We start from the raw sequence: 12,702 nt of genomic DNA, 5'->3' as shown, positions 1-12,702 counted from the left end.
ACATTCTTCGCGGATGCATTAGTAACTTGGTTTTGAGTAGATCTTTGTCCTGACTACAATTTATAGTATCGCAGCAAGAAACATTTTAGTAGAGGCTGAAGGGATTCCAGCAGTTTAAGCATACTGACTGCACAAAACACTGATGACACCTTTTCACCTTCCCCACAATGCACTCACACCATCTACACTTTCCATAAGCAAAAAGTGAGATAAAAAATCAATTACAGTTTCATTGACTCAGTACTTGCTGCTTCTGAAGCGAGCATCGAAGCAATCGTGGTATACGCTGCTACATGCATAGGTCTTGCATGATGCAGGTCCTGCTATGCACTGCACACAGGGCACACGTTGCAAACAGATAATTTCTTTTTGCAGTGCTCAACTATAACGACACACTGACTCAAACATGACTGCGTTGTCACGTATGCTTCATTGCGTCAGTGTTCTTGATTGCTTCACGAGCGATTTATGCCCAACTAGCCCAAAAGACGGACGCACTAGAAAGAAGTGAGTGAATGAGTACAGTGAACTTGTACTGAACTGGATTCACATGCCGAATAGAAGAGCGCAGTGTCAGCTGAAACAGGCGGCACGGCTGATTATGTAAGTACTTCCAATAGTTCGGCTACTAGTGTATTTCGCTTTCGGAAGTTATCTTTACCACTGGAAACAGCGCAGAGCTTGCCCGTTAAACTTGAGTCAACCGACACCACACGAAACACGCCGCGGTTGACCAACCCAACTTCCACACGGTTCATTCACCACATCACAGGTCACACGAAGTCAAGAGTGCCATATTTTAAATCACTGCAGCACCAAACGGACCTGAAAATTCATTTCCTTCGACAGAGTTTCTCAGGTGAGTTCGTTCACTCGCCAGTTACGAAATCGATGGACACGCTAGGCCTACGCGTAACGTAAACAACATCGGCGATAGGCGAGTGTTGATTATCCAGACTTCGGAGCTCGTAAATGTGTTTCCTTTCGTTTTGAGCACAACAATATGCACATACAACAAGCACAGACGTTGCGGCAATCGTGACTCGGTTGGCTGTTTTAGCAGACGATCGTACCGAGCCCGGCGGAACCCAGTGGGCAGGTTGGATTAGTCGGCGTCGTTCGAAGTCGCTTCAGATCCACGTCGCACTGCCACAACCCACGGTCGTCGGTGGGTTGATCGTGTCGTTGTCGGCCTACTATTACAACACTGTCTTTCAGGAACACTGTCGCGCGCGTCGTGCGTCCAAAAAACTCGGACGATCGTTGATGCCGGCGTCTCCGCACGGTCGGCCATTACAGGCCTAGCAGCCGAAGGCTCCGCAGCCTCCGATTGGTTGACGCCTGCGAAGCGTCGCAGCCTCTCATTGGTGCACGCCGGCGCAGCTTCGCCGCGCGCCGGCAAACTTCTAGCATCGGCAGAAGACATAATCGCTGCGCGACGTTCCGCTTCACCGAGTTCCCGACCGATGCTTTGACGCATTTGACCCTTCGGCGCGCGCCGAAGCTTTCCAGCGCGTGCCAGTGGTTGGGGCATAATACGTTTGAATGGCCGCATGTGGCGTATATGGAGAAAAATTCATTTGCGAAAATACATGCATACCCAGCACTCATGGTAACATCTCTCGTCTGTTCATACCGTCATTCCTAGGGAGCTGGCTGTTATCGCTGTGTTTTTTTCAATTCGATTTGGTGCGTAGGCGCAGGGCGGTCAATGCCCCCGGAGCTGTGCGATGGCAAAAGTTGTAAGCCCCGAATTTCGCTCTTCGTACATGGAAGAACTTGTGAGGCCAGCGCGGGCTCGCTTTGAAGAATTATCGAAATTCGAGACGGCGGGAACCCGTACAAACTGGCTAACGCTGAGGACGCTCCACGAGACCTCGAGGATCTGGCAGGTAGTATGCACGTTGATACGATTATCATTATCTGGTGCTGTTTACGAACTACGTCACTTTGCAAGCAATGATGGTCGGCAATTGACTGTTGTTTATAAGCGTACTTCGTCTGGCTAGTTGGCGCAGAGGTTAAGAAGCATGTGGGGAGAAAGCTTAAAACACCGAAGAACTTCGAGGAGGGGATAGAAAGAACGCCCTGTATTGGACATTCTTTCTTTGTGCTCTTAATTATCGGTCGTCTCTACGCTTGCGCAGCACACCCATCTTAATTTCACTGTAGGTACACAATTATTTTTCGGTGAGGAACCTGTATAGCAGCAAAGTGTCTCCTTCGGGTTTTATATCAGTGTGCGATATCCTAGAGTGCGGTAGTTAAACTGTTTTGTCTTTTATTGTCCCAGAAATTACATGGAAACTCCAGAAGAATTTCCTCCGTCGTCGTCAGCTTGCTGCTGAGTAAAAACGGCGTTGAGATCACGGCCCCGAGTTGCATGCTGCATATTCGACGGAAAGCGTGCGAGGGTGAGCCGAGACTGACGGTGGCTTGATACGTGGCGTCTCCTCGCACGCGCATCGGAAACAGAAGGGGGGGGGGGTGAGAGAGAAGGTAAGCGCGCGCTTGGAGGCGCAGTTTCTCGAAGGGGACGTGTAAGCGTGGGAAAGAGGTGGGCGAGAGGTCTGCACGTGACTCTCCTTTGAGGCAATGTGCGGTGGTTGCAAACGCTAAGCTGCCGGGTGTGATTGATGGCTTCTAGAGTGCTGTGTTCTCGGATGAACAATTTGCGCTAAAGTCAGAGGCAGCGCGACAGGGAATTCGCTGGCCACTGCTGCTACTCTTCATCGTTCCAGCGTTGTGACAGCAAGTGTTCGCGCACATCTGGAGAGATCGGTTCATGAAAGAACCTGCGCGTGTGAGGACGTATTCATTAATTTATTAGGAAACGAGTGGTTAGTGCAATTACCATGGCCGATCCAAAAAGAATGATCCTTCCTTTGCTTAGTTGTCTTTGGCATAAAGCTAAGTGTAGCGTGCATGTGCCCTCGTGCACCCATGCTACAGGGTATGGCAGATGATGCATTGGCTTGTACGTTTTTTTTATTTCTTCTGAATTCTTGCAAATTTACCGGTCACTTATTTGCAAATCAACTGTACTGGGTATGCGCCACAGTATGGCAATTATGTTCTTCAACAACAGACGGCAATGATAGAAAAGAGATAAGGCCCTATTCGGGACGCTGTCGAACTCAGCCATGTTTTCGAATTTGGCAGTGACGGCATCTTGAACCAATCAGGTAGGCCCACAACAGCTTCCGGTTGGCTCAAAATGCGGCCATTACGAAATTTTACACCATTGGCGGAATTCAATACTGTCCAGAATAGTATCTCCAATTGGTTGCACGATATATAGCGGCCGCTTCTTGGTTAATACCCCATTGTGGGTATATGCATTATTATAATCATTCCCTATACTGCCCAACGTATCGTATGTGCTGCGCTGATTTTGATGCGGCGAAACGATAGTAGAAACAAAGGAAAGCCAATGCAAAGCCATTATTTCGCTTTTTATATGAGGTGCCGCTTCAGCTTTCGATAGCTTAAGAAACACACTAATGCAATAATTAGCACAATAAATAACTTATACCGGAAAATACGTTTGTTGCTACTTTTTTTCCATGAATGCATTGTCTGGTCAGAATAAAGGTGAGCAATTTGTACGTAAAATCCTTGATAGGCAAATGTGCGATTAGAGACATAATCAACACTTAGGCACGGCTCTTTACCAATTCCGTATTGTGGGTATGTGTTATAGAATGGGCATCATATTTACCACGCGGTGACCATCTGAAAAAGCTAGCTTGTGTTGGCAACAGAGAGCCTTACGTGAATGCTTACTCTAAGAAACCGCTAACGATAGAACGTGTTTTTAAAGTCTATGCTGATTCCATCGTTTTCTCGGACATTATCAAGCGTACCATGCATAAGAAGTTGAATTTAGCCTCATATGTAATTAGATTTCTTGCAGTTAAAAACACGGGTGGTGTACAATATAATTTTATGGTGCTTGTGGGCTTCCCCAGTATATAACACACGTGTGGAAGGAAGGCACTCAGATGTCAACGTAATTCCTGGCGCAATATCTTTGTCGAGAGCGTCGCACAAGTAAGAGTGACCTAACGGGCGATGTCTGAACCTCCTCAGTGGGCCAATGTATTTGATACGATGAATAATATGGCAGAAGTATAAATAGTTTGTGTCCGCCTCAGATTTACCGATGAGCGTGTGACGTAACATAGGCTTACGGAATTTTTGTAAAAAGGAAATTTGCGGAAGTCCGCTAGAAAAGCGGCTTGTGCCGCACGATATTTCACCACGTGCAATATTCCGACATGTTTGTTTGCCGTAGCGGTTACAGATGGCGCCTTCATTAGGTTGTATTGACATCGCGAGCTGCCTGTGTGAGACCCTAAGCTAGGCCTTCATCCGTCAATATTCAGCATCAATCTGAACATGTATGCCTAGATAATGCTGGAACATTGCATCCGAGGTGACATACGGCGCAGCGAAAGATCACAGCGTGATCCAGTTAATGTGAAGGGGACGAACATGTTAGAAAAGGCTACCCTTTACGCATTAAATATGTCGCATGGTCAGGCGATGTCGTAAGTTCAGTTGCATTGAGATGCCCGCGCCGTACCTCGGGAATCGGTGGCAAGAACAAAAGCTAGGGGAAGTGTGGAGGCTCAGAATCGAGTATGCTGCTGCAGAAAATGAAAAAATAAGAAACTTGAGAGGGAAATATGAAGTGCGCCATTGGCATTGATAGCATGTGCTGGCGTATACACAAGCACGCCTACGCGCTTGGTCGTGAGTGGTAGCGTGGCACGAACATACGGTTTATTTCTCATAAAAGCTGCAGCCAATCTTTCAGTTGTCCATGTTATTTGGCCACTCATAATGCTTCTCTCCGAGGTAATTGGGACAATTCACGTTAGGGTCAATTAAGAAGTCTTTATACCCTAGAAGTCCGAGTGCTTACTAGAAAATGAAGGCATTTATTTATTATGCAACAAAAGTGGCGTGCAGAGAGGACAAGAGTAGAGAAGTGGACAACACGAACGCCGACTATCAACTGAAGGGAGCACTGAGGCGAAACAGAAAGAAGACACAGAACTCACCTGCGCATGCTCAGGAGTGGTAACACCACGTGAAAGTCGGATACGCGTGCCGGTCTACGTGAGAGATAACTGTTAAGGTACTTAATCTCATCCTTATGTAAAGTAATCGAAGGCTGACTCACGCACGCACTTCCACCATTACAGATATGCCATGCCTCTACCATGAGACGCATATCTTCATTCTTATGCCTCTACAATATCGCGCATTCATCTAACTCTGGCGTGCAGTTACAATATCGGGAATGTAGCGAAAGATTAGAAGGCGATCCACCGGTCAACGACCTTTTATGCTCCATTAGCCTCTCATTGATACACCGTCCCGTTTGCCTACGTAGAACTGGCCACAGCTAAGGGGAATATTGTAAACCACACCCATACGACAGTCAGTAAACCTTTTGTTCCTATTGTGCTTCACTGAACAAATTTCTGTTCGTTTTCGCCTTTTACTCGCTCCTTTTTATTCTGTACGGCAGCGCATATCTTATCTAGCTTATTGGGAGCAGTGAGAATAACATTAAGCTCATATCTACTAGCAACTTTTTTAAGCCTGTGCGACACTGAATGAATATACGGAATAGCCACTAAAAAATAAAAAGGAGTAGTAGCGCGCTTGGAGGCGAAGTTTATAGAAGAGGACGTGTAAACGTGGGAAAGAGGTGGGGGTGAGGTCTGCACGTGACTCTCCTTGGAGGCAATCTGCGGAAGTTGCAAACGCTAAGCTACCAGGTGTGACTGATCGCATCTAGAGTGCTGTGTTCTCGAACGGACAATTTGCTCTGAAGTCACAGGCAGCGCGACAGGGAATTGGCAGGCCAATGCTGCTACTCTGCATTGTCCCAGCGCTGTGACAGCAAGTGTTCGTGCACATCTAGAGAGATCTGTTCATGAATGCACCTACGCGTGTGAGGACGTATTCATTAATTGATTAGGAAACGAAATGTTATGCCAATTATCGCGGCCGATCAAAAAAGAACGATCCTTGCTTTGCTTAGTTGTCCTTGGCATAAACCTAAGTGACGCGTGCATGTGCGCTCGCGCACCCATGCTACAGAATGTGGCAGATGATGCATTGGCTCGTATGTTATTTTAACTTCTTTTCAATTCTTGCAAATGTACCGGTCAGGTATTTGCAGATGAACTGTATTGGGTATGCGCCACAGTATGAGAATTATGTTCTTCAACAACGTACGGCAATGATAAAAAAGAGACAAGGCCCTATCCGGGACGGTGTCGAATTCAGCCATGTTTTCGAGTTTGGCAGTGACGGCATCTTGAACCAATCAGGTAGGCCTACAGCAGCCTCCGATTGGCTAAAAATTCCGAAAATTACGAAATTTGACAACATGGCGGAATTCAAGACTGCCCAGAATAGTATCTCCAAGTGGGTGCACGATATGTAGCGGCCGCTTCTTGGTTAATCCCCCATTGTGGGTATGTGCAGTAATATAATCATTCCCTGTAATGCCCAACGTATCGTGTGGGCTGCGCTGTTTTTGATGCGCAGAAACGATAGCAGAAACAAAGGAAACCTAATGTAATGCCCTTATTTCACTTTCTAAATCGAGTTACGTTTCATCTTTAAATAGCTTAAGGAACAGCCACTAATTGATTAATTAGCACAATAAATAACTTATACCGGAAAATACATTTGTTGGTTATTCTTTTCCACGAATGCATTCTCGATGGCCAGAATAAAGGTGAGCAATTTCTTCGAAAAATCCTTGATAGGCAACTGTGCAATTAGAGACATAATCAAAACCTGGACACGGCTCTTTGCGAATTCTGTATTGTGGGTATGCGTTATAGAATGGGCATTATTATATTTATTATATTTACCTGGCGTTAACCATCTGGAATAGCTAGGTTGTGCTGGCAAGAGAGAAGCTTACGTGAATGCTTACTTTGAAGAAACAGCTAACGATAGAACGTGTTTGCAAAGTCAGTGCAGATTTCACTTTTTTCTTGAACATTATGCAGGATACCATCCATAAGGAGTTCCATTTAACCTCATATGTAATTAGATTTTTTGCTGTTGTAAACACGGGAGGTGTACAATATGGTTTTATGATGCCCGTAGGCTTCCACGGTATATAACACACATGTGGTAGTGAGACACCCAGATGTCAACGTACCACCTGGCGTGAAAACTTCATCGAGAGTGTCGCACATGTAAGGGTGACGTAACGGGTGCAGTCTGAACCTCCTCAGTGAAAAATGTATATAAATATGATGATTATTATGGCAAAAGTATAAATATATTCTTGTACGCTTCGGATTTACCGACGAGCGTGTGACGCAACATGGGCTGACGGAATTTTAATAAGAAAGGAATTTGCGGAAGTCCACTAGAAAGGCTTCTTGTGCTGCACGATATTTCACCACGTGCAATAGTCCGACATGTTGTTTGTTTGCCGTAGCGGTTACAGATGGCGCCGTCATTAGGTTGTATGGACATCGCGAGCTGCCTCTATGAACCTTAAGCTAGGCCTTCATCCCTCAATATTCAACATCAATCTTAACATGTATGCCTAGATACACACCGGAACCTAGCATCCGAGGTGTCACACGGCGCATCGAAAGATCACAGCACTATTCAGTTAACTTGAAGGGGGCGAACAAGTTAGAAACGGCTACCCGTTCCGCATGAAATCCTCCCCATGGTCAGGCGATGACGTAAGTTCAGTTGCATTCAGATGTACGCGAAAAACCCCGAGAATCGGTGTCAAGAACAAAAGCAAGGAAAATGAGAAGGCTGAGAATAGCGTATGCTGCAGCGAAAAAAAAAAAGAAACTAGAGAGAGTAATGCGAACCGCAGCATTGATAGCATGTGCTGGCGTATACACAACCATGCCTACGCGCTTAGTCGTCAGTGGTAGCGTGGCACGGACCTACGGTTTTTTTCTCATAATAGCTGCAGCCAATCATTCAGTTGTCCATGTTGTTTGGCAACTCATAATGCTTCTTCTGTTCGAGAAAATTAGGACAATTCGCTATAGTCTGAATTGAGAAGTCCTTATTCTTAAGAAGTGCGAGTGCTTATATAAAATGAAGACATTTATTTCGATGCTTGTGATTTGTTCCAACGCAATTTAACAGCATTTATCTACAGTCACTGTTGATTCACGCTTAAGGGAGCCCGATTTCCTTGGTGATAAGTTTTACGACAACTCTAACCAAACATTCAGGGTGTAGATAAATGTGCTTTTTTCTGCCCCCCCTTCCCAGTTTAGAACAGAGCTCATGCGTCTTCGTGCTATTTTCGCCAATTGGCGTAGAATTGCTGGGGTGCATAACGGGAAAGCCACCGCGGGATCCTGTAACTGAGCGAAAAGCAAAAAAGACACCTTTTTGGACGGTCATCGGTGCGATGTCACAACTGACACAAGAACAATTTCAAATAGTTGGTTATGGTGGACGTTTATTCTTAGGAGTAACACCATTTGAGTCAAACAATATACATCGCAGAATTGGAACTCGAAGCTGTGCGAGTGAAACAAACTTGAAAATAAACAGCTAGTCAGTTTGGAGCTGGGGCGTAGACCATACTTTGAAAGACATCACTTCAGTTATGACAGAACATCAATAATTCGAGTGTGGTTTAGTCTCATTTTCAAACCTGATTATTTATGCGTTCATTGGGAGAGCGCCATGATGGAGTTGTATTTTTTTTTTTTTTTTGCTATCGTCGACACTGGCGGGAATGTCTGGGCTTGGATGACGTAAAACTATTCCAAATATTTTGTATTATAGATGCACAAATACTCCTCCATTTTATGTTCAAATGTCTCGGATCCAGCCCGTGTGGGCGGGCGCGGTACGAATGTAGGCGGGGCCTGAGATACTTTGACCTTCCCGGACGCCTGACAACCGACCACCTGATTGGTCTATGGAGTGGGAGAGGGAAAGGGAAAACACACCTGTCGCCTTGCGAGCGACCAACGTTTTCTTCTGCGCCTGACTTCGTTCTGTGCGGACGTGCATCGCAGTCGCTGCACCGAGAAAAGGAGCCATGCCAGTTGAACCGGAACCGGTAGCCGCCATGGGCTGTGGGGCTACTACGTGCCAACCGACGTCAACTCCAACACCAAAGCGAGTGCGTTTCACCCTGCCCAGTGGCCGCGTGGTGTGCCCAAGGAGAGTGGAGCTGGCAGCACGGGACACTATCATCCTGGCTACGGGCGCCGCAGTGGCCTCCAAGCGGGCTGCAGGCGGTGACGCTGTTCCCGAGCCCGGCCCTTCGTCAGGACCCGCGGCTCAGAAACGCATCGTCTACCGTGGTGGTGAGTACTTTTCTTTTTTTGAATTTCAGGCTTTATGACGGTTTTTTCTATTGGCGTAAGCTTCTTTTGTGCTTCGTTTATTCGCGTGTACTGTAATATTGTGCCAGACGTGCAAGTCATGTATCGGATGTCTCAGTTAACATGTATCATATTTTAAAAAAATACGCCCCCTTCTATGGAGATAAATCAACAGTATTTTGTTCGCACTAATCAATATTGAAGAATTTAAATAATATAATTACAGCTTGTATGCCAACATAACATTTTAGAAGGAATTTGAACATATTACGGTCTAATACTTGCGGTGCGCAAATCTCGTGTGGCCCTTTTTGCCACATTATAAGGAAATCCGACGAAATATATGGAAAAAAGTAAAGCTTTCGGCTTGCCTCCACCGCAGTGCTGATCCCAAACTTGCGGTGAATGAACTACATCTCAGCATGGTTTCAGAAACATTGGCCGGTTTACGTAAGTCATTTGAACGGTGCAATGGCTGGCTGTTATTTTTTGCGTATTTCGCCTAAGCGCTCGGCTTCGATTTCGAAATAAAGGGAATCTGTGCTGCCACGTTTATATCCAGAACATATAATGTGAAATGTTTTAACGTGGATCCTCTACAGCTCTTCATGTTCGGGTTAGCATTAGGTGCGAATGTGTGCCCTACACGGCCTTTCCTTTTTTTTGATATCTTAGCATTGGCTGTCCGCTTATCGTTCGCACAAAAGGTTTGCACTGCGGCGAGGATTGCTGCTAGCAGGATTTACTCTAGTGTGCGAACATTTACAGCCTATCCTATCGATGCCATACTTTTGAAGCGCCGTTTTGGAGGACAGCTCTACTTCAACTCGCAGGCGCCATGCCACGTGGGCATTTTCTTCTTATTTATTTATTACAAGGCGTCCTAACAAACTCTAGACAATGTTTAAAAGATTTCTGAAACAGTTGTGGAGGGCACAAATAATGTAGTTTGTTGACTCTAGTACGTACCACGTCACACTTATTTTGTCGGGAGTCGATTGCGTAATCAGTTTTTCAAAACACACTTGGAAGGAAGACTTTTAATGATAGAACTGCATTGCTTTCTATGAAATGTCTTATTCAGCAGCTTCAACTTCCTACTTGTTTAGCGATGAGGAAAACGAGACCAAGGCGAAAGCGGGAGCCAACGTTTAGACATTTGCTTACTTCGGCATAATATTTGCAGGTAGCGTTCTTCTAAGAGGTCTGAGACGAGTAAGGCTGGTGGATGTGGCAACGAGGAGGGTGTAGAATTGAGAATAAAGGTGTTCTGTACGCAAGGCCGGTGACACAGCCGTCTGTCAGCCAAATTTCAACGGCGTGCACAGCACCCCTCTATTTGCTGCTTTGCTGGTGGTCGTGTGCTATCGCGTCTCTGAAATAGATAATTGAAGGAGCGGAAGAAACCGGTACTCGTGAGAAAAGATGTATTGGAAAAAAGAATAGCATGCAATGTACTAGCGATATACATAAAATGAAAGAACAACGGAGGGAAAAAAACAGTAAGCAACAAAATTAAATGTTCTTGCCAATAGCTCGAAATTTAGCATAGGTTGTTCAGCGTATAGGTTGGTTAAAGTTTTTTTTTTCTTCGACTTTCTTTTCATTTATTTCTTTTGGCCACTTCAATATTTTATTTATATATACAGATATTCTTCCACTAAGAGCGGTTTCCGCCACTCCTTCTATGATCTCTTTGAGAGGAATGATAGCCCACGACCACCAGCAAAACAGGTAATAGATGGGTGCTGCGCGCGCTGTTGACGTGTGGTTGTCACATGGTCGTGTCACAGGCCTCGTGCGCAGAACTCCTTCATTCTCAATTCTACTCACTCGTCGTTAACACACCTTCGCTAATTGCCACACCCACCAAACTTACCCCCTCTCTCTTTTCGAAGAACCCTACTTAGTCCACTTGTCGAAGCGTTGGCTCACACGTTCACCTCTTTTTCGATTTGCTCATCGGCTTAATTTTCCATCTGCCTCCTTCCCCCTGTTTTACTTGGTAGCCGGCAATTTCTTACGCGTCCTAATGAAGGACTGTGAAATATGAAAAAGATAGGGTAATGAAAGTATTTACGCTAAAGAAGCGAACTTTTATTTACCACGTGGTCTAAATGATGAAGTTTTGATAATGTTTCTCGGTTCTGTCCCTTTTTCATGGTAATTACTTATTTAGTCGTACCTCGTTTGCATCGCCTGTAACGCGTAATTACATCGACCGTGTCTCCATTAGATCGTGTGCTTCGTTCACGGTTTATTTCTTCGACCGAGAGGTCAGGTGAGCTGATCCCGGAGATAGTTTAGCCAGTGGTGCCGTGAGGATAAGCTTCGACTATATTGGCGCTGACTATGGCCGTACTCCTACTTTCGAACATTTTGGCATGTATTCTCGCTTCTAGTGGGCACCAGGAAAGCCACCTTCCGGGCAGCATAGTCTCGGGAGAGCCCTAGGACGCTATGACGTAAACCAGATATGATGTGTGCACACTGATTATGCATAATTAGACCGAACGAGACAAACATAATTATTTTTGATTTGACGCCTGTTTCGCCATAATGCTCTGTCATTGATCAAACGTTTTCTGGTGGCACCAACTTCACCTCTATTTAACTCGACGTCTCAAAACCACGAGAACTCACGGCATCAATGTGACGTGTACGGGTTTAGGATCTATTAACACGCCGGCTAAAAATGAAGTTTTAACAGTAGCCGCAGATTGCTCCTTTCGGAAAGGATGAGAACATGGCTGCCCACCGAGCGCTCTGGCACTACAGTTAATCGGAGCGGCCTGGGAGCATGGATTTATTTGCGTATAATAAACATTTTCCGGTGGCAGATACATATTATGGAGACCTTTCGGCACGCATGCGAGATCACTTTCCGAAGTGTTTTTTGTGAGGGTTTGTTCTGGTGACATTTTTAACGTTCCGTTGCACCCCGCCACGAAGTTTCACCAGCGACAGCAAGTAAAGCAACGGGAAGCGGATCAATCGTAGACGACGACACCAGCCTTCTTATCCGGTTACCTACTTTCACTTTGCTTGCTAGGCCCCATCGAAACGCTCTCCACGTGAGCGTGCTCAACGGATTTTGTGAGCCAATTCGATAAGAAAATCTGCTCAGTGTAGGTAATGCTATTGGCTTGGAAAGAAAAAAAAAAGCTCTTACAAAGGCGGGGCGAATTTGACTGGGCTTTTCAAGCAAGGCTGCGGGTTACCACCCGATGCTTGCGTTGGTGGTTACCTAAATTTGACGTCAGGAGATTGCAATAAAAAGAGATTTGAATAGTTTTACGTTATTCGGCCCCTACTTAGGACATGCGAAGTTGCT

The sequence above is a fragment of the Dermacentor andersoni genome, chromosome 3, assembly GCF_023375885.2.
Source record: "Dermacentor andersoni chromosome 3, qqDerAnde1_hic_scaffold, whole genome shotgun sequence".
Classification (NCBI taxonomy): domain Eukaryota; kingdom Metazoa; phylum Arthropoda; class Arachnida; order Ixodida; family Ixodidae; genus Dermacentor; species Dermacentor andersoni.
Note: the sequence above shows the minus strand (reverse complement) of the source record.